Source organism: Ambystoma mexicanum, chromosome 11, assembly GCF_040938575.1.
Source record: "Ambystoma mexicanum isolate Mex_15411 chromosome 11, UKY_AmexF1_1, whole genome shotgun sequence".
Classification (NCBI taxonomy): domain Eukaryota; kingdom Metazoa; phylum Chordata; class Amphibia; order Caudata; family Ambystomatidae; genus Ambystoma; species Ambystoma mexicanum.
In genome coordinates, this window is record NC_090934.1 from 821957598 (window position 1) to 821982591 (window position 24994).

General features: G+C 46.3%; 18 non-coding genes across 18 annotated transcripts; all 18 read right to left on the reverse strand.

Annotated features, from left to right (window-relative positions):
* Positions 1-700: 700 nt before the first annotated feature.
* Positions 701-772, reverse strand: TRNAW-CCA (transfer RNA tryptophan (anticodon CCA)). The gene has a single exon. It is a non-coding gene; the product is annotated as a tRNA-Trp (tRNA).
* Positions 773-2949: 2177 nt separating this feature from the next.
* TRNAW-CCA (transfer RNA tryptophan (anticodon CCA)) lies at positions 2950-3021 on the reverse strand. Its single transcript has one exon. It is a non-coding gene; the product is annotated as a tRNA-Trp (tRNA).
* A 313-nt stretch (positions 3022-3334) lies between these two features.
* Positions 3335-3408, reverse strand: TRNAN-GUU (transfer RNA asparagine (anticodon GUU)). The gene has a single exon. It is a non-coding gene; the product is annotated as a tRNA-Asn (tRNA).
* A 1791-nt stretch (positions 3409-5199) lies between these two features.
* Positions 5200-5271, reverse strand: TRNAW-CCA (transfer RNA tryptophan (anticodon CCA)). Its single transcript has one exon. It is a non-coding gene; the product is annotated as a tRNA-Trp (tRNA).
* A 313-nt stretch (positions 5272-5584) lies between these two features.
* TRNAN-GUU (transfer RNA asparagine (anticodon GUU)) lies at positions 5585-5658 on the reverse strand. The gene has a single exon. It is a non-coding gene; the product is annotated as a tRNA-Asn (tRNA).
* Positions 5659-7448: 1790 nt separating this feature from the next.
* Positions 7449-7520, reverse strand: TRNAW-CCA (transfer RNA tryptophan (anticodon CCA)). The gene has a single exon. It is a non-coding gene; the product is annotated as a tRNA-Trp (tRNA).
* A 313-nt stretch (positions 7521-7833) lies between these two features.
* On the reverse strand, positions 7834-7907 carry TRNAN-GUU (transfer RNA asparagine (anticodon GUU)). Its single transcript has one exon. It is a non-coding gene; the product is annotated as a tRNA-Asn (tRNA).
* Positions 7908-10082: 2175 nt separating this feature from the next.
* On the reverse strand, positions 10083-10156 carry TRNAN-GUU (transfer RNA asparagine (anticodon GUU)). The gene has a single exon. It is a non-coding gene; the product is annotated as a tRNA-Asn (tRNA).
* Positions 10157-11946: 1790 nt separating this feature from the next.
* TRNAW-CCA (transfer RNA tryptophan (anticodon CCA)) lies at positions 11947-12018 on the reverse strand. The gene has a single exon. It is a non-coding gene; the product is annotated as a tRNA-Trp (tRNA).
* Positions 12019-12331: 313 nt separating this feature from the next.
* TRNAN-GUU (transfer RNA asparagine (anticodon GUU)) lies at positions 12332-12405 on the reverse strand. Its single transcript has one exon. It is a non-coding gene; the product is annotated as a tRNA-Asn (tRNA).
* A 1790-nt stretch (positions 12406-14195) lies between these two features.
* On the reverse strand, positions 14196-14267 carry TRNAW-CCA (transfer RNA tryptophan (anticodon CCA)). Its single transcript has one exon. It is a non-coding gene; the product is annotated as a tRNA-Trp (tRNA).
* Positions 14268-16444: 2177 nt separating this feature from the next.
* On the reverse strand, positions 16445-16516 carry TRNAW-CCA (transfer RNA tryptophan (anticodon CCA)). Its single transcript has one exon. It is a non-coding gene; the product is annotated as a tRNA-Trp (tRNA).
* A 313-nt stretch (positions 16517-16829) lies between these two features.
* On the reverse strand, positions 16830-16903 carry TRNAN-GUU (transfer RNA asparagine (anticodon GUU)). Its single transcript has one exon. It is a non-coding gene; the product is annotated as a tRNA-Asn (tRNA).
* Positions 16904-18694: 1791 nt separating this feature from the next.
* Positions 18695-18766, reverse strand: TRNAW-CCA (transfer RNA tryptophan (anticodon CCA)). The gene has a single exon. It is a non-coding gene; the product is annotated as a tRNA-Trp (tRNA).
* Positions 18767-19079: 313 nt separating this feature from the next.
* TRNAN-GUU (transfer RNA asparagine (anticodon GUU)) lies at positions 19080-19153 on the reverse strand. The gene has a single exon. It is a non-coding gene; the product is annotated as a tRNA-Asn (tRNA).
* Positions 19154-20943: 1790 nt separating this feature from the next.
* TRNAW-CCA (transfer RNA tryptophan (anticodon CCA)) lies at positions 20944-21015 on the reverse strand. The gene has a single exon. It is a non-coding gene; the product is annotated as a tRNA-Trp (tRNA).
* A 313-nt stretch (positions 21016-21328) lies between these two features.
* Positions 21329-21402, reverse strand: TRNAN-GUU (transfer RNA asparagine (anticodon GUU)). The gene has a single exon. It is a non-coding gene; the product is annotated as a tRNA-Asn (tRNA).
* Positions 21403-23577: 2175 nt separating this feature from the next.
* On the reverse strand, positions 23578-23651 carry TRNAN-GUU (transfer RNA asparagine (anticodon GUU)). Its single transcript has one exon. It is a non-coding gene; the product is annotated as a tRNA-Asn (tRNA).
* Positions 23652-24994: the final 1343 nt, after the last annotated feature.

The following is a 24994-nucleotide window of genomic DNA, read 5'->3' on the forward strand; positions in this document are numbered from 1 at the left end:
CAGAGCCCCTTGCAATGCACTTAGGGAAATGGGGGAAGGTGCTGTGCAACCCTCTCGCTGACAATGTCTCTCTTGTCTATAATGTATCTATGAGAGAGAGAGAAATAGGCAATGCGAGAGTGAAAAAGTAAAATGGAAATGTGTCTACTGAGACCAGTATAAGGGGAAATCCTCACAATCCAGGACCGAGAGTTGATTGGGAGGGCGCGTACAGTTTTCTGACACCAGACCGGTACCTGAACTCACAAACCCAAACTGCAAAGTGATGGGCATTGCCACTAGACTGCCGACCCCCTTTCGGGGCCCCAGCATATATTGTTTAGTCACACCTAGAGTTCCCAGGACAGTGCAGCATTCAGCGATTACACGAAAATATTGACAGCGCTAGGAGGCCATGCAAATGGCAGAGGTATGCTTTACAAAGCCCACGTAGCGTGCACAAAACAGCACATCAGTCAGGCCCACTTGAAGAGATGGTAAAGAGGAAATACTTCTGCTGCATCCAGTAAAACATAGAGATTGGCCTGCTTTAAAGGTTGACCATGTCCTTCATGGGTGTCTGTCAATATGATACTTCCCTGCTGCAAAGTTTACATTCGAAACGCCAGAACAACTAGGCCCAGAGCACAAAGATGCAGTCAGGTTGAAATAACGAGATACTGAAGAGCAATTTTATATTTCAGAGTGGGAAAAGCAAATACGACCCCGACGTGATTTGAACACGAAACCTTCTGATCTGGAGTCAGATGCGCTACCATTGCGCCACGAGGTCCTTGTGGCAATCCACCTGGTGTGTCTGATGACAGAATAAAGGTAGGAGACGTACATGCACCTGCAGAGCCTCATTGCTTCTTTAAGTAGACTGGCTAGGATAGCTTCCTTCTGTGCATCAGAACACGCTGCAGCCAAACCCTTCCCATGAAGTCTTGATGTTTATGAATTGAATGGCAAGTTTTGAAAAACTAAAGCAAGCCAGAAGAATTGCTTGCAGTTTATTGGATTTTTTGGACGTCAGCACACGAGACCTGCGAGAGGTAAACAGAAGTCCATAGTTGGTCACGCTGAATTTTTGAGCCAAAATGCACCATCCCTGGGTGGGCTTGAACCATCAACCTTTCGGTTAACAGCCGAACACGCTAACCGATTGCGCCACAGAGACTCATGCAGTGCTTACACTGGGGCCTGATTGGTGTGCTGTTTGCTTATGCTTCCCAGGCAACCTGAAAATATTTCTAAAATAGCTCTATTTCCCTCAGCAAATCAGGGTATCAAGCACTTCCCTACCTCCCCTAATCCACAAACACAGGGGATTTAGTAGAGGACAGAGCCCATCAACAGTGCACCAAATGTCCTCTGTATAGGCATAACTTGCTATGAGGAGAAAGCCACAGTTGCGCACTTGTGTTAAAAGGGGACAGTAGGCTGAACCCAGAGAACACGGGAGAAATGACTCAGGTTTACTGAGTGGAACACTCTGTGTCTTTGTGCCAAAAACAGCAGCGTCTTTTCGGTTAACAGCCGAACGCGCTAACCAATTGCGCCACAGAGACTCACTGGCATGTGTGTTCTGCCTTTGGCCTGATTGCATTGCTATTTTTTTCTGATTGGCAGAAAACCTGAACTTGTTTCTGAAAAAGGCATGCCTCTCTTAGCACTGCAGTGCATTAGACTGCTCCCTTGCTTCCCTGAGTCCCCAAATACACAACCACCTTGGGCACAATAGAAGACACATTCCAGCAGATTTAGCAAGAGTGCACCAAGGATTCTATATGTAGGTACCTTGCTGAGAAGCAAGACCTGCAGTTGCATTCTTCTGTTAAAAGAGGGCAGCAGAGTGCACCAAGAGAACTTGGGGGAAGTAGCTTATGTTAACTACTTGCCATGCTCTTTATAGATCCCTCTGTTTGACTGGGTGAATTCTAATTTCTGGGGTAGAGTAAGCAATTTTTGGATCTAGATGCTGTGCGCAACAGGAATGCTATATACTGCACTGTACTGCTACTGAAAAGTTACCAATTTTACAGGATGTTCAGGTAAGCTTTGTTTCAGAAAACAACTTGCTAGAGACACTAAGACAGATTACTGGGACAAAGGAAGAGGGTTTGGGGATTAGCACATCTCCTATGAAAGGTACAGTCACGCCCGAGACAACTCTGAGTGTCACCTCAAATTCTAAGAAATGCAAACTAGGGACCTACGCTTTTTATTGCCAGTGGATCTTTGTGTTTCAGACAAATGTGCACGCCTCCCAGAGCCCCTTGCAATGCACTTAGGGAAATGGGGGAAGGTGCTGTGAAGCCCTCTCGCTGACAATGTCTCTCTTGTCTATAATGTATCTATGAGAGAGAGAGAAATAGGCAATGCGAGAGTGAAAAAGTAAAATGGAAATGTGTCTACTGAGACCAGTATAAGGGGAAATCCTCACAATCCAGGACTGACAGTTGATTGGGAGGGCGCTTACAGGTTTCCGACACCAGACCGGTACCTGAACTCACAAACCCAAACTGCAAAGTGATGGGCATTGCCACTAGACTGCCGACCCCCTTTCGGGGCCCCAGTACATATCCTTTAGTCACACCTAGAGTTCCCAGGACAGTGCAGCATTCAGCGATTACACGAAAATATTGACAGCGCTAGGAGGCCATGCAAATGGCAGAGGTATGCTTTACAAAGCCCACGTAGCGTGCACAAAACAGCACATCAGTCAGGCCCACTTGAAGAGATGGTAAAGAGGAAATACTTCTGCTGCATCCAGTAAAACATAGAGATTGGCCTGCTTTAAAGGTTGACCATGTCCTTCATGGGTGTCTGTCAATATGATACTTCCCTGCTGCAAAGCTTACATTCGAAACGCCAGAACAACTAGGCCCAGAGCACAAAGATGCAGTCAGGTTGAAATAACGAGATACTGAAGAGCAATTTTGTATTTCAGAGTGGGAAAAGCAAATATGACCCCGACGTGATTTGAACACGCAACCTTCTGATCTGGAGTCAGACGCGCTACCATTGCGCCACGAGGTCCTTGTGGCAGTCCACCTGGTGTGTCTGATGACAGAATAAAGGTAGGAGACGTACATGCACCTGCAGAGCCTCATTGCTTCTTTAAGTAGACAGGCTAGGATAGCTTCCTTCTGTGCATCAGTACACGCTGCAGCCAAACCCTTCCCATGAAGTCTTGATGTTTATGAATTGAATGGCAAGTTTTGAAAAACTAAAGCAAGCGAGAAGAATTGCTTGCAGTTTATTGGATTTTTTGGACGTCAGCAGACGAGACCTGCGAGAGGTAAACAGAAGTCCATAGTTGGTCATGCTGAATTTTTGAGCCCAAATGCATCGTCCCTGGGTGGGCTTGAACCACCAACCTTTCGGTTAACAGCCGAACGCGCTAACCGATTGCGCCACAGAGACTCATGCAGTGCTTACACTGGGGCCTGATTGGTGTGCTGTTTGCTTATGCTTCCCAGGCAACCTGAAAATATTTCTAAAATAGCTCTATTTCCCAGAGCAAATCAGGGTATCAAGCACTTCCCTACCTCCCCTAATCCACAAACACAGGGGATTTAGTAGAGGACAGAGCCCATCAACAGTGCACCAAATGTCCTCTGTGTAGGCATAACTTGCTATGAGGAGAAAGCCACAGTTGCGCACTTGTGTTAAAAGGGGACAGTAGGCTGAACCCAGAGAACACGGGAGAAATGACTCTGGTTTACTGAGTAGAACACTCTGTGTCTTTGTGCCAAAAACAGCAGCGTCTTTTCGGTTAACAGCCGAACGCGCTAACCAATTGTGCCACAGAGACTCACTGGCATGTGTGTTCTGCCTTTGGCCTGATTGCATTGCTATTTTTTTTCTGATTGGCAGAAAACCTGAACTTTTTTCTGAAAAAGGCATGCTTCTCTTAGCACTGCAGTGCATTAGACTGCTCCCTTGCTTCCCTGAGTCCCCAAATACACAACCACCTTGGGCACAATAGAAGACACATTCCAGCAGATTTAGCAAGAGTGCACCAAGGTTTCTATATGTAGGTAGCTTGCTGAGAAGCAAGACCTGCAGTTGCATTCTTCTGTTAAAAGAGGGCAGCAGAGTGCACCAAGAGAACTTGGGGGAAGTAGCTTATGTTAACTACTCGCCATGCTCTTTATAGATCCCTCTGTTTGACTGGGTGAATTCTAATTTCTGGGGTAGAGTAAGCAATTTTTGGATCTAGATGCTGTGCGCAACAGGAATGCTATATACTGCACTGTACTGCTACTGAAAAGTTACCAATTTTACAGGATGTTCAGGTAAGCTTTGTTTCAGAAAACAACTTGCTAGAGGCACTAAGACAGATTACTGGGACAAAGGAAGAGGGTTTGGGGATTAGCACATCTCCTATGAAAGGTACAGTCACGCCCGAGACAACTCATAGCGTCACCTCAAATTCTAAGAAATGCAAACTAGGGACCTACGCTTTTTATTGCCAGTGGATCTTTGTGTTTCAGACAAATGTGCACGCCTCCCAGAGCCCCTTGCAATGCACTTAGGGAAATGGGGGAAGGTGCTGTGAAGCCCTCTCGCTGACAATGTCTCTCTTGTCTATAATGTATCTATGAGAGAGAGAGAAATAGGCAATGCGAGAGTGAAAAAGTAAAATGGAAATGTGTCTACTGAGACCAGTATAAGGGGAAATCCTCACAATCCAGGACCGACAGTTGATTGGGAGGGCGCTTACAGGTTTCCGACACCAGACCGGTACCTGAACTCACAAACCCAAACTGCAAAGTGATGGGCATTGCCACTAGACTGCCGACCCCCTTTCGGGGCCCCAGCATATATCCTTTAGTCACACCTAGAGTTCCCAGGACAGTGCAGCATTCAGCGATTACACGAAAATATTGACAGCGCTAGGAGGCCATGCAAATGGCAGAGGTATGCTTTACAAAGCCCACGTAGCGTGCACAAAACAGCACATCAGTCAGGCCCACTTGAAGAGATGGTAAAGAGGAAATACTTCTGCTGCATCCAGTAAAACATAGAGATTGGCCTGCTTTAAAGCTTGACCATGTCCTTCATGGGTGTCTGTCAATATGATACTTCCCTGCTGCAAAGCTTACATTCGAAACGCCAGAACAACTAGGCCCAGAGCACAAAGATGCAGTCAGGTTGAAATAACGAGATACTGAAGAGCAATTTTGTATTTCAGAGTGGGAAAAGCAAATATGACCCCGACGTGATTTGAACACGCAACCTTCTGATCTGGAGTCAGACGTGCTACCATTGCGCCACGAGGTCCTTGTGGCAATCCACCTGGTGTGTCTGATGACAGAATAAAGGTAGGAGACGTACATGCACCTGCAGAGCCTCATTGCTTCTTTAGGTAGACTGGCTAGGATAGCTTCCTTCTGTGCATCAGTACACGCTGCAGCCAAACCCTTCCCATGAAGTCTTGATGTTTATGAATTGAATGGCAAGTTTTGAAAAACTAAAGCAAGCGAGAAGAATTGCTTGCAGTTTATTGGATTTTTTGGACGTCAGCAGACGAGACCTGCGAGAGGTAAACAGAAGTTCATAGTTGGTCATGCTGAATTTTTGAGCCAAAATGCATCGTCCCTGGGTGGGCTTGAACCACCATCCTTTCGGTTAACAGCCGAACGCGCTAACCGATTGCGCCACAGAGACTCATGCAGTGCTTACACTGGGGCCTGATTGGTGTGCTGTTTGCTTATGCTTCCCAGGCAACCTGAAAATATTTCTAAAATAGCTCTATTTCCCACAGCAAATCAGGGTATCAAGCACTTCCCTACCTCCCCTAATCCACAAACACAGGGGATTTAGTAGAGGACAGAGCCCATTAACAGTGCACCAAATGTCCTCTGTGTAGGCATAACTTGCTATGAGGAGAAAGCCACAGTTGCGCACTTGTGTTAAAAGGGGACAGTAGGCTGAACCCAGAGAACACGGGAGAAATGACTCAGGTTTACTGAGTGGAACACTCTGTGTCTTTGTGCCAAAAACAGCAGCGTCTTTTCGGTTAACAGCCAAACGCGCTAACCAATTGTGCCACAGAGACTCACTGGCATGTGTGTTCTGCCTTTGGCCTGATTGCATTGCTATTTTTTTCTGATTGGCAGAAAACCTGAACTTTTTTCTGAAAAAGGCATGCTTCTCTTAGCACTACAGTGCATTAGACTGCTCCCTTGCTTCCCTGAGTCCCCAAATACACAACCACCTTGGGCAAAATAGAAGACACATTCCAGCAGATTTAGCAAGAGTGCACCAAGGTTTCTATATGTAGGTACCTTGCTGAGAAGCAAGACCTGCAGTTGCATTCTTCTGTTAAAAGAGGGCAGCAGAGTGCACCAAGAGAACTTGGGGGAAGTAGCTTATGTTAACTACTTGCCATGCTCTTTATAGATCCCTCTGTTTGACTGGGTGAATTCTAATTTCTGGGGTAGAGTAAGCAATTTTTGGATCTAGATGCTGTGCGCAACAGGAATGCTATATACTGCACTGTACTGCTACTGAAAAGTTACCAATTTTACAGGATGTTCAGGTAAGCTTTGTTTCAGAAAACAACTTGCTAGAGGCACTAAGACAGATTACTGGGACAAAGGAAGAGGGTTTGGGGATTAGCACATCTCCTATGAAAGGTACAGTCACGCCCGAGACAACTCATAGTGTCACCTCAAATTCTAAGAAATGCAAACTAGGGACCTACGCTTTTTATTGCCAGTGGATCTTTGTGTTTCAGACAAATGTGCACGCCTCCCAGAGCCCCTTGCAATGCACTTAGGGAAATGGGGGAAGGTGCTGTGAAGCCCTCTCGCTGACAATGTCTCTCTTGTCTATAATGTATCTATGAGAGAGAGAGAAATAGGCAATGCGAGAGTGAAAAAGTAAAATGGAAATGTGTCTACTGAGACCAGTATAAGGGGAAATCCTCACAATCCAGGACCGACAGTTGATTGGGAGGGCGCTTACAGGTTTCCGACACCAGACCGGTACCTGAACTCACAAACCCAAACTGCAAAGTGATGCCCATTGCCACTAGACTGCCGACCCCCTTTCGGGGCCCCAACATATATCTTTTAGTCACACCTAGAGTTCCCAGGACAGTGCAGCATTCAGCGATTACACGAAAATATTGACAGCGCTAGGAGGCCATGCAAATGGCAGAGGTATGCTTTACAAAGCCCACGTAGCGTGCACAAAACAGCACATCAGTCAGGCCCACTTGAAGAGATGGTAAAGAGGAAATACTTCTGCTGCATCCAGTAAAACATAGAGATTGGCCTGCTTTAAAGCTTGACCATGTCCTTCATGGGTGTCTGTCAATATGATACTTCCCTGCTGCAAAGCTTACATTCGAAACGCCAGAACAACTAGGCCCAGAGCACAAAGATGCAGTCAGGTTGAAATAACGAGATACTGAAGAGCAATTTTATATTTCAGAGTGGGAAAAGCAAATATGACCCCGACGTGATTTGAACACGCAACCTTCTGATCTGGAGTCAGACGCGCTACCATTGCGCCACGAGGTCCTTGTGGCCATCCACCTGGTGTGTCTGATGACAGAATAAAGGTAGGAGACGTACATGCACCCGCAGAGCCTCATTGCTTCTTTAAGTAGACTGGCTAGGATAGCTTCCTTCTGTGCATCAGTACACGCTGCAGCCAAACCCTTCCCATGAAGTCTTGATGTTTATGAATTGAATGGCAAGTTTTGAAAAACTAAAGCAAGCGAGAAGAATTGCTTGCAGTTTATTGGATTTTTTGGACGTCAGCAGACGAGACCTGCGAGAGGTAAACAGAAGTCCGTAGTTGGTCATGCTGAATTTTTGAGCCAAAATGCATCGTCCCTGGGTGGGCTTGAACCACCATCCTTTCGGTTAACAGCCGAACGCGCTAACCGATTGCGCCACAGAGACTCATGCAGTGCTTACAGTGGGGCCTGATTGGTGTGCTGTTTGCTTATGCTCCCCAGGCAACCTGAAAATATTTCTAAAATAGCTCTATTTCCCACAGCAAATCCGGGTATGAAGTACTTCCCTACCTCCCGTAATCCACAAACACAGGGGATTTAGTAGAGGACAGAGCCCATCAACAGTGCACCAAATGCCCTCTGTGTAGGCATAACTTGCTATGAGGAGAAAGCCACAGTTGCGCACTTGTGTTAAAAGGGGACAGTAGGCTGAACCCAGAGAACACGGGAGAAATGACTCAGGTTTACTGAGTGGAACATTCTGTGTCTTTGTGCCCAAAACAGCAGCGTCTTTTCGGTTAACAGCCGAACGCGCTAACCAATTGCGCCACAGAGACTCACTGGCATGTGTGTTCTGCCTTTGGCCTGATTGCATTGCTATTTTTTTCTGATTGGCAGAAAACCTGAACTTTTTTCTGAAAAAGGCATGCCTCTCGTAGCACTGCAGTGCATTAGATTGCTCCCTTGCTTCCCTGAGTCCCCAAATACACAACCACCTTGGGCACAATAGAAGACACATTCCAGCAGATTTAGCAAGAGTGCACCAAGGTTTCTATATGTAGGTACCTTGCTGAGAAGCAAGACCTGCAGTTGCATTCTTCTGTTAAAAGAGGGCAGCAGAGTGCACCAAGAGAACTTGGGGGAAGTAGCTTATGTTAACTACTTGCCATGCTCTTTATAGATCCCTCTGTTTGACTGGGTGAATTCTAATTTCTGGGGTAGAGTAAGCAATTTTTGGATCTAGATGCTGTGCGCAACAGGAATGCTATATACTTCACTGTACTGCTACTGAAAAGTTACCAATTTTACAGGATGTTCAGGTAAGCTTTGTTTCAGAAAACAACTTGCTAGAGGCACTAAGACAGATTACTGGGACAAAGGAAGAGGGTTTGGGGATTAGCACATCTCCTATGAAAGGTACAGTCACGCCCGAGACAACTCTGAGTGCCTCCTCAAATTCTAAGAAATGCGAACTGGGGTCCTACGCTTTTTATTGCCAGTGGATCTTTGTGTTTCAGACAAATGTGCACGCCTCCCAGAGCCCCTTGCAATGCACTTAGGGAAATGGGGGAAGGTGCTGTGCAACCCTCTCGCTGACAATGTCTCTCTTGTCTATAATGTATCTATGAGAGAGAGAGAAATAGGCAATGTGAGAGTGAAAAAGTAAAATGGAAATGTGTCTACTGAGACCAGTATAAGGGGAAATCCTCACAATCCAGGACCGACAGTTGATTGGGAGGGCGCTTACAGGTTTCCGACACCAGACCGGTACCTGAACTCACAAACCCAAACTGCAAAGTGATGGGCATTGCCACTAGACTGCCGACCCCCTTTCGGGGCCCCAGCATATATCCTTTAGTCACACCTAGAGTTCCCAGGACAGTGCAGCATTCAGCGATTACACGAAAATATTGACAGCGCTAGGAGGCCATGCAAATGGCAGAAGTATGCTTTACAAAGCCCACGTAGCGTGCACAAAACAGCACATCAGTCAGACCCACTTGAAGAGATGGTAAGGAGGAAATACTTCTGCTGCATCCAGTAAAACATAGAGATTGGCCTGCTTTAAAGGTTGACCATGTCCTTCATGGGTGTCTGTCAATATGATACTTCCCTGCTGCAAAGCTTACATTCGAAACGCCAGAACAACTAGGCCCAGAGCACAAAGATGCAGTCAGGTTGAAATAACGAGATACTGAAGAGCAATTTTGTATTTCAGAGTGGGAAAAGCAAATATGCCCCTGACGTGATTTGAACACGAAACCTTCTGATCTGGAGTCAGACGCGCTACCATTGCGCCACGAGGTCCTTGCGGCAGTTCACCTGGTGTGTCTGATGACAGAATAAAGGTAGGAGACGTACATGCACCTGCAGAGCCTCATTGCTTCTTTAAGTAGACTGGCTAGGATAGCTTCCTTCTGTGCATCAGTACACGCTGCAGCCAAACCCTTCCCATGAAGTCTTGATGTTTATGAATTGAATGGCAAGTTTTGAAAAACTAAAGCAAGCGAGAAGAATTGCTTGCAGTTTATTGGATTTTTTGGACGTCAGCAGACGAGACCTGCGAGAGGTAAACAGAAGTCCATAGTTGGTCACGCTGAATTTTTGAGCCAAAATGCACCGTCCCTGGGTGGGCTTGAACCACCAACCTTTCGGTTAACAGCCGAACGCGCTAACCAATTGCGCCACAGAGACTCATGCAGTGCTTACACTGGGGCCTGATTGGTGTGCTGTTTGCTTATGCTCCCCAGGCAACCTGAAAATATTTCTAAAATAGCTCTATTTCCCACAGCAAATCAGGGTATCAAGCACTTCCCTACCTCCCGTAATCCACAAACACAGGGGATTTAGTAGAGGACAGAGCCCATCAACAGTGCACCAAATGCCCTCTGTGTAGGCATAACTTGCTATGAGAAGAAAGCCACAGTTGCGCACTTGTGTTAAAAGGGGACAGTAGGCTGAACCCAGAGAACACGGGAGAAATGACTCAGGTTTACTGAGTGGAACACTCTGTGTCTTTGTGCCCAAAACAGCAGCGTCTTTTCGGTTAACAGCCGAACGCGCTAACCAATTGCGCCACAGAGACTCACTGGCATGTGTGTTCTGCCTTTGGCCTGATTGCATTGCTATTTTTTTCTGATTGGCAGAAAACCTGAACTTTTTTCTGAAAAAGGCATGCCTCTCTTAGCACTGCAGTGCATTAGACTGCTCCCTTGCTTCCCTGAGTCCCCAAATACACAACCACCTTGGGCACAATAGAAGACACATTCCAGCAGATTTAGCAAGAGTGCACTAAGGATTCTATATTTAGGTACCTTGCTGAGAAGCAAGACCTGCAGTTGCATTCTTCTGTTAAAAGAGGGCAGCAGAGTGCACCAAGAGAACTTGGGGGAAGTAGCTTATGTTAACTACTTGCCATGCTCTTTATAGATCCCTCTGTTTGACTGGGTGAATTCTAATTTCTGGGGTAGAGTAAGCAATTTTTGGATCTAGATGCTGTGCGCAACAGGAATGCTATATACTGCACTGTACTGCTACTGAAAAGTTACCAATTTTACAGGATGTTCAGGTAAGCTTTGTTTCAGAAAACAACTTGCTAGAGGCCCTAGGACAGATTACTGGGACAAAGGAAGAGGGTTTGGGGATTAGCACATCTCCTATGAAAGGTACAGTCACGCCCGAGACAACTCTGAGTGCCTCCTCAAATTCTAAGAAATGCGAACTGGGGTCCTTTGCTTTTTATTGCCAGTGGATCTTTGTGTTTCAGACAAATGTGCACGCCTCCCAGAGCCCCTTGCAATGCACTTAGGGAAATGGGGGAAGGTGCTGTGCAACCCTCTCGCTGACAATGTCTCTCTTGTCTATAATGTATCTATGAGAGAGAGAGAAATAGGCAATGCGAGAGTGAAAAAGTAAAATGGAAATGTGTCTACTGAGACCAGTATAAGGGGAAATCCTCACAATCCAGGACCGACAGTTGATTGGGAGGGCGCTTACAGGTTTCCGACACCAGACCGGTACCTGAACTCACAAGCCCAAACTGCAAAGTGATGGGCATTGCCACTAGACTGCCGACCCCCTTTCGGGGCCCCAGCATATATCCTTTAGTCACACCTAGAGTTCCCAGGACAGTGCAGCATTCAGCGATTACACGAAAATATTGACAGCGCTAGGAGGCCATGCAAATGGCAGAGGTATGCTTTACAAAGCCCACGTAGCGTGCACAAAACAGCACATCAGTCAGGCCCACTTGAAGAGATGGTAAAGAGGAAATACTTCTGCTGCATCCAGTAAAACATAGAGATTGGCCTGCTTTAAAGGTTGACCATGTCCTTCATGGGTGTCTGTCAATATGATACTTCCCTGCTGCAAAGCTTACATTCGAAACGCCAGAACAACTAGGCCCAGAGCACAAAGATGCAGTCAGGTTGAAATAACGAGATACTGAAGAGCAATTTTGTATTTCAGAGTGGGAAAAGCAAATATGACCCCGACGTGATTTGAACACGCAACCTTCTGATCTGGAGTCAGACGCGCTACCATTGCGCCACGAGGTCCTTGTGGCAATCCACCTGGTGTGTCTGATGACAGAATAAAGGTAGGAGACGTACATGCACCTGCAGAGCCTCATTGCTTCTTTAAGTAGACTGGCTAGGATAGCTTCCTTCTGTGCATCAGTACACGCTGCAGCCAAACCCTTCCCATGAAGTCTTGATGTTTATGAATTGAATGGCAAGTTTTGAAAAACTAAAGCAAGCGAGAAGAATTGCTTGCAGTTTATTGGATTTTTTGGACGTCAGCAGACGAGACCTGCGAGAGGTAAACAGAAGTTCATAGTTGGTCATGCTGAATTTTTGAGCCAAAATGCATCGTCCCTGGGTGGGCTTGAACCACCAACCTTTCGGTTAACAGCCGAACGCGCTAACCGATTGCGCCACAGAGACTCATGCAGTGCTTACACTGGGGCCTGATTGGTGTGCTGTTTGCTTATGCTTCCCAGGCAACCTGAAAATATTTCTAAAATAGCTCTATTTCCCACAGCAAATCAGGGTATCAAGCACTTCCCTACCTCCACTAATCCACTAACATAGGGGATTTAGTAGAGGACAGAGCCCATCAACAGTGCACCAAATGTCCTCTGTGTAGGCATAACTTGCTATGAGGAGAAAGCCACAGTTGCGCACTTGTGTTAAAAGGGGACAGTAGGCTGAACCGAGAGAACACGGGAGAAATGACTCAGGTTTACTGAGTGGAACACTCTGTGTCTTTGTGCCAAAAACAGCAGCGTCTTTTCGGTTAACAGCCGAACGCGCTAACCAATTGCGCCACAGAGACTCACTGGCATGTGTGTTCTGCCTTTGGCCTGATTGCATTGCCATTTTTTTCTGATTGGCAGAAAACCTGAACTTTTTTCTGAAAAAGGCATGCCTCTCTTAGCACTGCAGTGCATTAGACTGCTCCCTTGCTTCCCTGAGTCCCCAAATACACAACCACCTTGGGCACAATAGAAGACACATTCCAGCAGATTTAGCAAGAGTGCACCAAGGTTTCTATATGTAGGTACCTTGCTGAGAAGCAAGACCTGCAGTTGCATTCTTCTGTTAAAAGAGGGCAGCAGAGTGCACCAAGAGAACTTGGGGGAAGTAGCTTATGTTAACTACTTGCCATGCTCTTTATAGATCCCTCTGTTTGACTGGGTGAATTCTAATTTCTGGGGTAGAATAAGCAATTTTTGGATCTAGATGCTGTGCGCAACAGGAATGCTATATACTGCACTGTACTGCTACTGAAAAGTTATCAATTTTACAGGATGTTCAGGTAAGCTTTGTTTCAGAAAACAACTTGCTAGAGGTCCTAGGACAGATTACTGGGACAAAGGAAGAGGGTTTGGGGATTAGCACATCTCCTATGAAAGGTACAGTCACGCCTGAGACAACTCTGAGTGCCTCCTCAAATTCTAAGAAATGCGAACTGGGGTCCTACGCTTTTTATTGCCAGTGGATCTTTGTGTTTCAGACTAATGTGCACGCCTCCCAGAGCCCCTTGCAATGCACTTAGGGAAATGGGGGAAGGTGCTGTGCAACCCTCTCGCTGACAATGTCTCTCTTGTCTATAATGTATCTATGAGAGAGAGAGAAATAGGCAATGCGAGAGTGAAAAAGTAAAATGGAAATGTGTCTACTGAGACCAGTATAAGGGGAAATCCTCACAATCCAGGACCGAGAGTTGATTGGGAGGGCGCGTACAGTTTTCTGACACCAGACCGGTACCTGAACTCACAAACCCAAACTGCAAAGTGATGGGCATTGCCACTAGACTGCCGACCCCCTTTCGGGGCCCCAGCATATATTGTTTAGTCACACCTAGAGTTCCCAGGACAGTGCAGCATTCAGCGATTACACGAAAATATTGACAGCGCTAGGAGGCCATGCAAATGGCAGAGGTATGCTTTACAAAGCCCACGTAGCGTGCACAAAACAGCACATCAGTCAGGCCCACTTGAAGAGATGGTAAAGAGGAAATACTTCTGCTGCATCCAGTAAAACATAGAGATTGGCCTGCTTTAAAGGTTGACCATGTCCTTCATGGGTGTCTGTCAATATGATACTTCCCTGCTGCAAAGTTTACATTCGAAACGCCAGAACAACTAGGCCCAGAGCACAAAGATGCAGTCAGGTTGAAATAACGAGATACTGAAGAGCAATTTTATATTTCAGAGTGGGAAAAGCAAATACGACCCCGACGTGATTTGAACACGAAACCTTCTGATCTGGAGTCAGATGCGCTACCATTGCGCCACGAGGTCCTTGTGGCAATCCACCTGGTGTGTCTGATGACAGAATAAAGGTAGGAGACGTACATGCACCTGCAGAGCCTCATTGCTTCTTTAAGTAGACTGGCTAGGATAGCTTCCTTCTGTGCATCAGAACACGCTGCAGCCAAACCCTTCCCATGAAGTCTTGATGTTTATGAATTGAATGGCAAGTTTTGAAAAACTAAAGCAAGCCAGAAGAATTGCTTGCAGTTTATTGGATTTTTTGGACGTCAGCACACGAGACCTGCGAGAGGTAAACAGAAGTCCATAGTTGGTCACGCTGAATTTTTGAGCCAAAATGCACCATCCCTGGGTGGGCTTGAACCATCAACCTTTCGGTTAACAGCCGAACACGCTAACCGATTGCGCCACAGAGACTCATGCAGTGCTTACACTGGGGCCTGATTGGTGTGCTGTTTGCTTATGCTTCCCAGGCAACCTGAAAATATTTCTAAAATAGCTCTATTTCCCTCAGCAAATCAGGGTATCAAGCACTTCCCTACCTCCCCTAATCCACAAACACAGGGGATTTAGTAGAGGACAGAGCCCATCAACAGTGCACCAAATGTCCTCTGTATAGGCATAACTTGCTATGAGGAGAAAGCCACAGTTGCGCACTTGTGTTAAAAGGGGACAGTAGGCTGAACCCAGAGAACACGGGAGAAATGACTCAGGTTTACTGAGTGGAACACTCTGTGTCTTTGTGCCAAAAACAGCAGCGTCTTTTCGGTTAACAGCCGAACGCGCTAACCAATTGCGCCACAGAGACTCACTGGCATGTGTGTTCTGCCTTTGGCCTGATTGCATTGCTATTTTTTTCTGATTGGCAGAAAACCTGAACTTGTTTCTGAAAAAGGCATGCCTCTCTTAGCACTGCAGTGCATTAGACTGCTCCCTTGCTTCCCTGAGTCCCCAAATACACAACCACCTTGGGCACAATAGAAGACACATTCCAGCAGATTTAGCAAGAGTGCACCAAGGATTCTATATGTAGGTACCTTGCTGAGAAGCAAGACCTGCAGTTGCATTCTTCTGTTAAAAGAGGGCAGCAGAGTGCACCAAGAGAACTTGGGGGAAGTAGCTTATGTTAACTACTTGCCATGCTCTTTATAGATCCCTCTGTTTGACTGGGTGAATTCTAATTTCTGGGGTAGAGTAAGCAATTTTTGGATCTAGATGCTGTGCGCAACAGGAATGCTATATACTGCACTGTACTGCTACTGAAAAGTTACCAATTTTACAGGATGTTCAGGTAAGCTTTGTTTCAGAAAACAACTTGCTAGAGACACTAAGACAGATTACTGGGACAAAGGAAGAGGGTTTGGGGATTAGCACATCTCCTATGAAAGGTACAGTCACGCCCGAGACAACTCTGAGTGTCACCTCAAATTCTAAGAAATGCAAACTAGGGACCTACGCTTTTTATTGCCAGTGGATCTTTGTGTTTCAGACAAATGTGCACGCCTCCCAGAGCCCCTTGCAATGCACTTAGGGAAATGGGGGAAGGTGCTGTGAAGCCCTCTCGCTGACAATGTCTCTCTTGTCTATAATGTATCTATGAGAGAGAGAGAAATAGGCAATGCGAGAGTGAAAAAGTAAAATGGAAATGTGTCTACTGAGACCAGTATAAGGGGAAATCCTCACAATCCAGGACTGACAGTTGATTGGGAGGGCGCTTACAGGTTTCCGACACCAGACCGGTACCTGAACTCACAAACCCAAACTGCAAAGTGATGGGCATTGCCACTAGACTGCCGACCCCCTTTCGGGGCCCCAGTACATATCCTTTAGTCACACCTAGAGTTCCCAGGACAGTGCAGCATTCAGCGATTACACGAAAATATTGACAGCGCTAGGAGGCCATGCAAATGGCAGAGGTATGCTTTACAAAGCCCACGTAGCGTGCACAAAACAGCACATCAGTCAGGCCCACTTGAAGAGATGGTAAAGAGGAAATACTTCTGCTGCATCCAGTAAAACATAGAGATTGGCCTGCTTTAAAGGTTGACCATGTCCTTCATGGGTGTCTGTCAATATGATACTTCCCTGCTGCAAAGCTTACATTCGAAACGCCAGAACAACTAGGCCCAGAGCACAAAGATGCAGTCAGGTTGAAATAACGAGATACTGAAGAGCAATTTTGTATTTCAGAGTGGGAAAAGCAAATATGACCCCGACGTGATTTGAACACGCAACCTTCTGATCTGGAGTCAGACGCGCTACCATTGCGCCACGAGGTCCTTGTGGCAGTCCACCTGGTGTGTCTGATGACAGAATAAAGGTAGGAGACGTACATGCACCTGCAGAGCCTCATTGCTTCTTTAAGTAGACAGGCTAGGATAGCTTCCTTCTGTGCATCAGTACACGCTGCAGCCAAACCCTTCCCATGAAGTCTTGATGTTTATGAATTGAATGGCAAGTTTTGAAAAACTAAAGCAAGCGAGAAGAATTGCTTGCAGTTTATTGGATTTTTTGGACGTCAGCAGACGAGACCTGCGAGAGGTAAACAGAAGTCCATAGTTGGTCATGCTGAATTTTTGAGCCCAAATGCATCGTCCCTGGGTGGGCTTGAACCACCAACCTTTCGGTTAACAGCCGAACGCGCTAACCGATTGCGCCACAGAGACTCATGCAGTGCTTACACTGGGGCCTGATTGGTGTGCTGTTTGCTTATGCTTCCCAGGCAACCTGAAAATATTTCTAAAATAGCTCTATTTCCCAGAGCAAATCAGGGTATCAAGCACTTCCCTACCTCCCCTAATCCACAAACACAGGGGATTTAGTAGAGGACAGAGCCCATCAACAGTGCACCAAATGTCCTCTGTGTAGGCATAACTTGCTATGAGGAGAAAGCCACAGTTGCGCACTTGTGTTAAAAGGGGACAGTAGGCTGAACCCAGAGAACACGGGAGAAATGACTCTGGTTTACTGAGTAGAACACTCTGTGTCTTTGTGCCAAAAACAGCAGCGTCTTTTCGGTTAACAGCCGAACGCGCTAACCAATTGTGCCACAGAGACTCACTGGCATGTGTGTTCTGCCTTTGGCCTGATTGCATTGCTATTTTTTTTCTGATTGGCAGAAAACCTGAACTTTTTTCTGAAAAAGGCATGCTTCTCTTAGCACTGCAGTGCATTAGACTGCTCCCTTGCTTCCCTGAGTCCCCAAATACACAACCACCTTGGGCACAATAGAAGACACATTCCAGCAGATTTAGCAAGAGTGCACCAAGGTTTCTATATGTAGGTAGCTTGCTGAGAAGCAAGACCTGCAGTTGCATTCTTCTGTTAAAAGAGGGCAGCAGAGTGCACCAAGAGAACTTGGGGGAAGTAGCTTATGTTAACTACTCGCCATGCTCTTTATAGATCCCTCTGTTTGACTGGGTGAATTCTAATTTCTGGGGTAGAGTAAGCAATTTTTGGATCTAGATGCTGTGCGCAACAGGAATGCTATATACTGCACTGTACTGCTACTGAAAAGTTACCAATTTTACAGGATGTTCAGGTAAGCTTTGTTTCAGAAAACAACTTGCTAGAGGCACTAAGACAGATTACTGGGACAAAGGAAGAGGGTTTGGGGATTAGCACATCTCCTATGAAAGGTACAGTCACGCCCGAGACAACTCATAGCGTCACCTCAAATTCTAAGAAATGCAAACTAGGGACCTACGCTTTTTATTGCCAGTGGATCTTTGTGTTTCAGACAAATGTGCACGCCTCCCAGAGCCCCTTGCAATGCACTTAGGGAAATGGGGGAAGGTGCTGTGAAGCCCTCTCGCTGACAATGTCTCTCTTGTCTATAATGTATCTATGAGAGAGAGAGAAATAGGCAATGCGAGAGTGAAAAAGTAAAATGGAAATGTGTCTACTGAGACCAGTATAAGGGGAAATCCTCACAATCCAGGACCGACAGTTGATTGGGAGGGCGCTTACAGGTTTCCGACACCAGACCGGTACCTGAACTCACAAACCCAAACTGCAAAGTGATGGGCATTGCCACTAGACTGCCGACCCCCTTTCGGGGCCCCAGCATATATCCTTTAGTCACACCTAGAGTTCCCAGGACAGTGCAGCATTCAGCGATTACACGAAAATATTGACAGCGCTAGGAGGCCATGCAAATGGCAGAGGTATGCTTTACAAAGCCCACGTAGCGTGCACAAAACAGCACATCAGTCAGGCCCACTTGAAGAGATGGTAAAGAGGAAATACTTCTGCTGCATCCAGTAAAACATAGAGATTGGCCTGCTTTAAAGCTTGACCATGTCCTTCATGGGTGTCTGTCAATATGATACTTCCCTGCTGCAAAGCTTACATTCGAAACGCCAGAACAACTAGGCCCAGAGCACAAAGATGCAGTCAGGTTGAAATAACGAGATACTGAAGAGCAATTTTGTATTTCAGAGTGGGAAAAGCAAATATGACCCCGACGTGATTTGAACACGCAACCTTCTGATCTGGAGTCAGACGTGCTACCATTGCGCCACGAGGTCCTTGTGGCAATCCACCTGGTGTGTCTGATGACAGAATAAAGGTAGGAGACGTACATGCACCTGCAGAGCCTCATTGCTTCTTTAGGTAGACTGGCTAGGATAGCTTCCTTCTGTGCATCAGTACACGCTGCAGCCAAACCCTTCCCATGAAGTCTTGATGTTTATGAATTGAATGGCAAGTTTTGAAAAACTAAAGCAAGCGAGAAGAATTGCTTGCAGTTTATTGGATTTTTTGGACGTCAGCAGACGAGACCTGCGAGAGGTAAACAGAAGTTCATAGTTGGTCATGCTGAATTTTTGAGCCAAAATGCATCGTCCCTGGGTGGGCTTGAACCACCATCCTTTCGGTTAACAGCCGAACGCGCTAACCGATTGCGCCACAGAGACTCATGCAGTGCTTACACTGGGGCCTGATTGGTGTGCTGTTTGCTTATGCTTCCCAGGCAACCTGAAAATATTTCTAAAATAGCTCTATTTCCCACAGCAAATCAGGGTATCAAGCACTTCCCTACCTCCCCTAATCCACAAACACAGGGGATTTAGTAGAGGACAGAGCCCATTAACAGTGCACCAAATGTCCTCTGTGTAGGCATAACTTGCTATGAGGAGAAAGCCACAGTTGCGCACTTGTGTTAAAAGGGGACAGTAGGCTGAACCCAGAGAACACGGGAGAAATGACTCAGGTTTACTGAGTGGAACACTCTGTGTCTTTGTGCCAAAAACAGCAGCGTCTTTTCGGTTAACAGCCAAACGCGCTAACCAATTGTGCCACAGAGACTCACTGGCATGTGTGTTCTGCCTTTGGCCTGATTGCATTGCTATTTTTTTCTGATTGGCAGAAAACCTGAACTTTTTTCTGAAAAAGGCATGCTTCTCTTAGCACTACAGTGCATTAGACTGCTCCCTTGCTTCCCTGAGTCCCCAAATACACAACCACCTTGGGCAAAATAGAAGACACATTCCAGCAGATTTAGCAAGAGTGCACCAAGGTTTCTATATGTAGGTACCTTGCTGAGAAGCAAGACCTGCAGTTGCATTCTTCTGTTAAAAGAGGGCAGCAGAGTGCACCAAGAGAACTTGGGGGAAGTAGCTTATGTTAACTACTTGCCATGCTCTTTATAGATCCCTCTGTTTGACTGGGTGAATTCTAATTTCTGGGGTAGAGTAAGCAATTTTTGGATCTAGATGCTGTGCGCAACAGGAATGCTATATACTGCACTGTACTGCTACTGAAAAGTTACCAATTTTACAGGATGTTCAGGTAAGCTTTGTTTCAGAAAACAACTTGCTAGAGGCACTAAGACAGATTACTGGGACAAAGGAAGAGGGTTTGGGGATTAGCACATCTCCTATGAAAGGTACAGTCACGCCCGAGACAACTCATAGTGTCACCTCAAATTCTAAGAAATGCAAACTAGGGACCTACGCTTTTTATTGCCAGTGGATCTTTGTGTTTCAGACAAATGTGCACGCCTCCCAGAGCCCCTTGCAATGCACTTAGGGAAATGGGGGAAGGTGCTGTGAAGCCCTCTCGCTGACAATGTCTCTCTTGTCTATAATGTATCTATGAGAGAGAGAGAAATAGGCAATGCGAGAGTGAAAAAGTAAAATGGAAATGTGTCTACTGAGACCAGTATAAGGGGAAATCCTCACAATCCAGGACCGACAGTTGATTGGGAGGGCGCTTACAGGTTTCCGACACCAGACCGGTACCTGAACTCACAAACCCAAACTGCAAAGTGATGCCCATTGCCACTAGACTGCCGACCCCCTTTCGGGGCCCCAACATATATCTTTTAGTCACACCTAGAGTTCCCAGGACAGTGCAGCATTCAGCGATTACACGAAAATATTGACAGCGCTAGGAGGCCATGCAAATGGCAGAGGTATGCTTTACAAAGCCCACGTAGCGTGCACAAAACAGCACATCAGTCAGGCCCACTTGAAGAGATGGTAAAGAGGAAATACTTCTGCTGCATCCAGTAAAACATAGAGATTGGCCTGCTTTAAAGCTTGACCATGTCCTTCATGGGTGTCTGTCAATATGATACTTCCCTGCTGCAAAGCTTACATTCGAAACGCCAGAACAACTAGGCCCAGAGCACAAAGATGCAGTCAGGTTGAAATAACGAGATACTGAAGAGCAATTTTATATTTCAGAGTGGGAAAAGCAAATATGACCCCGACGTGATTTGAACACGCAACCTTCTGATCTGGAGTCAGACGCGCTACCATTGCGCCACGAGGTCCTTGTGGCCATCCACCTGGTGTGTCTGATGACAGAATAAAGGTAGGAGACGTACATGCACCCGCAGAGCCTCATTGCTTCTTTAAGTAGACTGGCTAGGATAGCTTCCTTCTGTGCATCAGTACACGCTGCAGCCAAACCCTTCCCATGAAGTCTTGATGTTTATGAATTGAATGGCAAGTTTTGAAAAACTAAAGCAAGCGAGAAGAATTGCTTGCAGTTTATTGGATTTTTTGGACGTCAGCAGACGAGACCTGCGAGAGGTAAACAGAAGTCCGTAGTTGGTCATGCTGAATTTTTGAGCCAAAATGCATCGTCCCTGGGTGGGCTTGAACCACCATCCTTTCGGTTAACAGCCGAACGCGCTAACCGATTGCGCCACAGAGACTCATGCAGTGCTTACAGTGGGGCCTGATTGGTGTGCTGTTTGCTTATGCTCCCCAGGCAACCTGAAAATATTTCTAAAATAGCTCTATTTCCCACAGCAAATCCGGGTATGAAGTACTTCCCTACCTCCCGTAATCCACAAACACAGGGGATTTAGTAGAGGACAGAGCCCATCAACAGTGCACCAAATGCCCTCTGTGTAGGCATAACTTGCTATGAGGAGAAAGCCACAGTTGCGCACTTGTGTTAAAAGGGGACAGTAGGCTGAACCCAGAGAACACGGGAGAAATGACTCAGGTTTACTGAGTGGAACATTCTGTGTCTTTGTGCCCAAAACAGCAGCGTCTTTTCGGTTAACAGCCGAACGCGCTAACCAATTGCGCCACAGAGACTCACTGGCATGTGTGTTCTGCCTTTGGCCTGATTGCATTGCTATTTTTTTCTGATTGGCAGAAAACCTGAACTTTTTTCTGAAAAAGGCATGCCTCTCGTAGCACTGCAGTGCATTAGATTGCTCCCTTGCTTCCCTGAGTCCCCAAATACACAACCACCTTGGGCACAATAGAAGACACATTCCAGCAGATTTAGCAAGAGTGCACCAAGGTTTCTATATGTAGGTACCTTGCTGAGAAGCAAGACCTGCAGTTGCATTCTTCTGTTAAAAGAGGGCAGCAGAGTGCACCAAGAGAACTTGGGGGAAGTAGCTTATGTTAACTACTTGCCATGCTCTTTATAGATCCCTCTGTTTGACTGGGTGAATTCTAATTTCTGGGGTAGAGTAAGCAATTTTTGGATCTAGATGCTGTGCGCAACAGGAATGCTATATACTTCACTGTACTGCTACTGAAAAGTTACCAATTTTACAGGATGTTCAGGTAAGCTTTGTTTCAGAAAACAACTTGCTAGAGGCACTAAGACAGATTACTGGGACAAAGGAAGAGGGTTTGGGGATTAGCACATCTCCTATGAAAGGTACAGTCACGCCCGAGACAACTCTGAGTGCCTCCTCAAATTCTAAGAAATGCGAACTGGGGTCCTACGCTTTTTATTGCCAGTGGATCTTTGTGTTTCAGACAAATGTGCACGCCTCCCAGAGCCCCTTGCAATGCACTTAGGGAAATGGGGGAAGGTGCTGTGCAACCCTCTCGCTGACAATGTCTCTCTTGTCTATAATGTATCTATGAGAGAGAGAGAAATAGGCAATGTGAGAGTGAAAAAGTAAAATGGAAATGTGTCTACTGAGACCAGTATAAGGGGAAATCCTCACAATCCAGGACCGACAGTTGATTGGGAGGGCGCTTACAGGTTTCCGACACCAGACCGGTACCTGAACTCACAAACCCAAACTGCAAAGTGATGGGCATTGCCACTAGACTGCCGACCCCCTTTCGGGGCCCCAGCATATATCCTTTAGTCACACCTAGAGTTCCCAGGACAGTGCAGCATTCAGCGATTACACGAAAATATTGACAGCGCTAGGAGGCCATGCAAATGGCAGAAGTATGCTTTACAAAGCCCACGTAGCGTGCACAAAACAGCACATCAGTCAGACCCACTTGAAGAGATGGTAAGGAGGAAATACTTCTGCTGCATCCAGTAAAACATAGAGATTGGCCTGCTTTAAAGGTTGACCATGTCCTTCATGGGTGTCTGTCAATATGATACTTCCCTGCTGCAAAGCTTACATTCGAAACGCCAGAACAACTAGGCCCAGAGCACAAAGATGCAGTCAGGTTGAAATAACGAGATACTGAAGAGCAATTTTGTATTTCAGAGTGGGAAAAGCAAATATGCCCCTGACGTGATTTGAACACGAAACCTTCTGATCTGGAGTCAGACGCGCTACCATTGCGCCACGAGGTCCTTGCGGCAGTTCACCTGGTGTGTCTGATGACAGAATAAAGGTAGGAGACGTACATGCACCTGCAGAGCCTCATTGCTTCTTTAAGTAGACTGGCTAGGATAGCTTCCTTCTGTGCATCAGTACACGCTGCAGCCAAACCCTTCCCATGAAGTCTTGATGTTTATGAATTGAATGGCAAGTTTTGAAAAACTAAAGCAAGCGAGAAGAATTGCTTGCAGTTTATTGGATTTTTTGGACGTCAGCAGACGAGACCTGCGAGAGGTAAACAGAAGTCCATAGTTGGTCACGCTGAATTTTTGAGCCAAAATGCACCGTCCCTGGGTGGGCTTGAACCACCAACCTTTCGGTTAACAGCCGAACGCGCTAACCAATTGCGCCACAGAGACTCATGCAGTGCTTACACTGGGGCCTGATTGGTGTGCTGTTTGCTTATGCTCCCCAGGCAACCTGAAAATATTTCTAAAATAGCTCTATTTCCCACAGCAAATCAGGGTATCAAGCACTTCCCTACCTCCCGTAATCCACAAACACAGGGGATTTAGTAGAGGACAGAGCCCATCAACAGTGCACCAAATGCCCTCTGTGTAGGCATAACTTGCTATGAGAAGAAAGCCACAGTTGCGCACTTGTGTTAAAAGGGGACAGTAGGCTGAACCCAGAGAACACGGGAGAAATGACTCAGGTTTACTGAGTGGAACACTCTGTGTCTTTGTGCCCAAAACAGCAGCGTCTTTTCGGTTAACAGCCGAACGCGCTAACCAATTGCGCCACAGAGACTCACTGGCATGTGTGTTCTGCCTTTGGCCTGATTGCATTGCTATTTTTTTCTGATTGGCAGAAAACCTGAACTTTTTTCTGAAAAAGGCATGCCTCTCTTAGCACTGCAGTGCATTAGACTGCTCCCTTGCTTCCCTGAGTCCCCAAATACACAACCACCTTGGGCACAATAGAAGACACATTCCAGCAGATTTAGCAAGAGTGCACTAAGGATTCTATATTTAGGTACCTTGCTGAGAAGCAAGACCTGCAGTTGCATTCTTCTGTTAAAAGAGGGCAGCAGAGTGCACCAAGAGAACTTGGGGGAAGTAGCTTATGTTAACTACTTGCCATGCTCTTTATAGATCCCTCTGTTTGACTGGGTGAATTCTAATTTCTGGGGTAGAGTAAGCAATTTTTGGATCTAGATGCTGTGCGCAACAGGAATGCTATATACTGCACTGTACTGCTACTGAAAAGTTACCAATTTTACAGGATGTTCAGGTAAGCTTTGTTTCAGAAAACAACTTGCTAGAGGCCCTAGGACAGATTACTGGGACAAAGGAAGAGGGTTTGGGGATTAGCACATCTCCTATGAAAGGTACAGTCACGCCCGAGACAACTCTGAGTGCCTCCTCAAATTCTAAGAAATGCGAACTGGGGTCCTACGCTTTTTATTGCCAGTGGATCTTTGTGTTTCAGACAAATGTGCACGCCTCCCAGAGCCCCTTGCAATGCACTTAGGGAAATGGGGGAAGGTGCTGTGCAACCCTCTCGCTGACAATGTCTCTCTTGTCTATAATGTATCTATGAGAGAGAGAGAAATAGGCAATGCGAGAGTGAAAAAGTAAAATGGAAATGTGTCTACTGAGACCAGTATAAGGGGAAATCCTCACAATCCAGGACCGACAGTTGATTGGGAGGGCGCTTACAGGTTTCCGACACCAGACCGGTACCTGAACTCACAAACCCA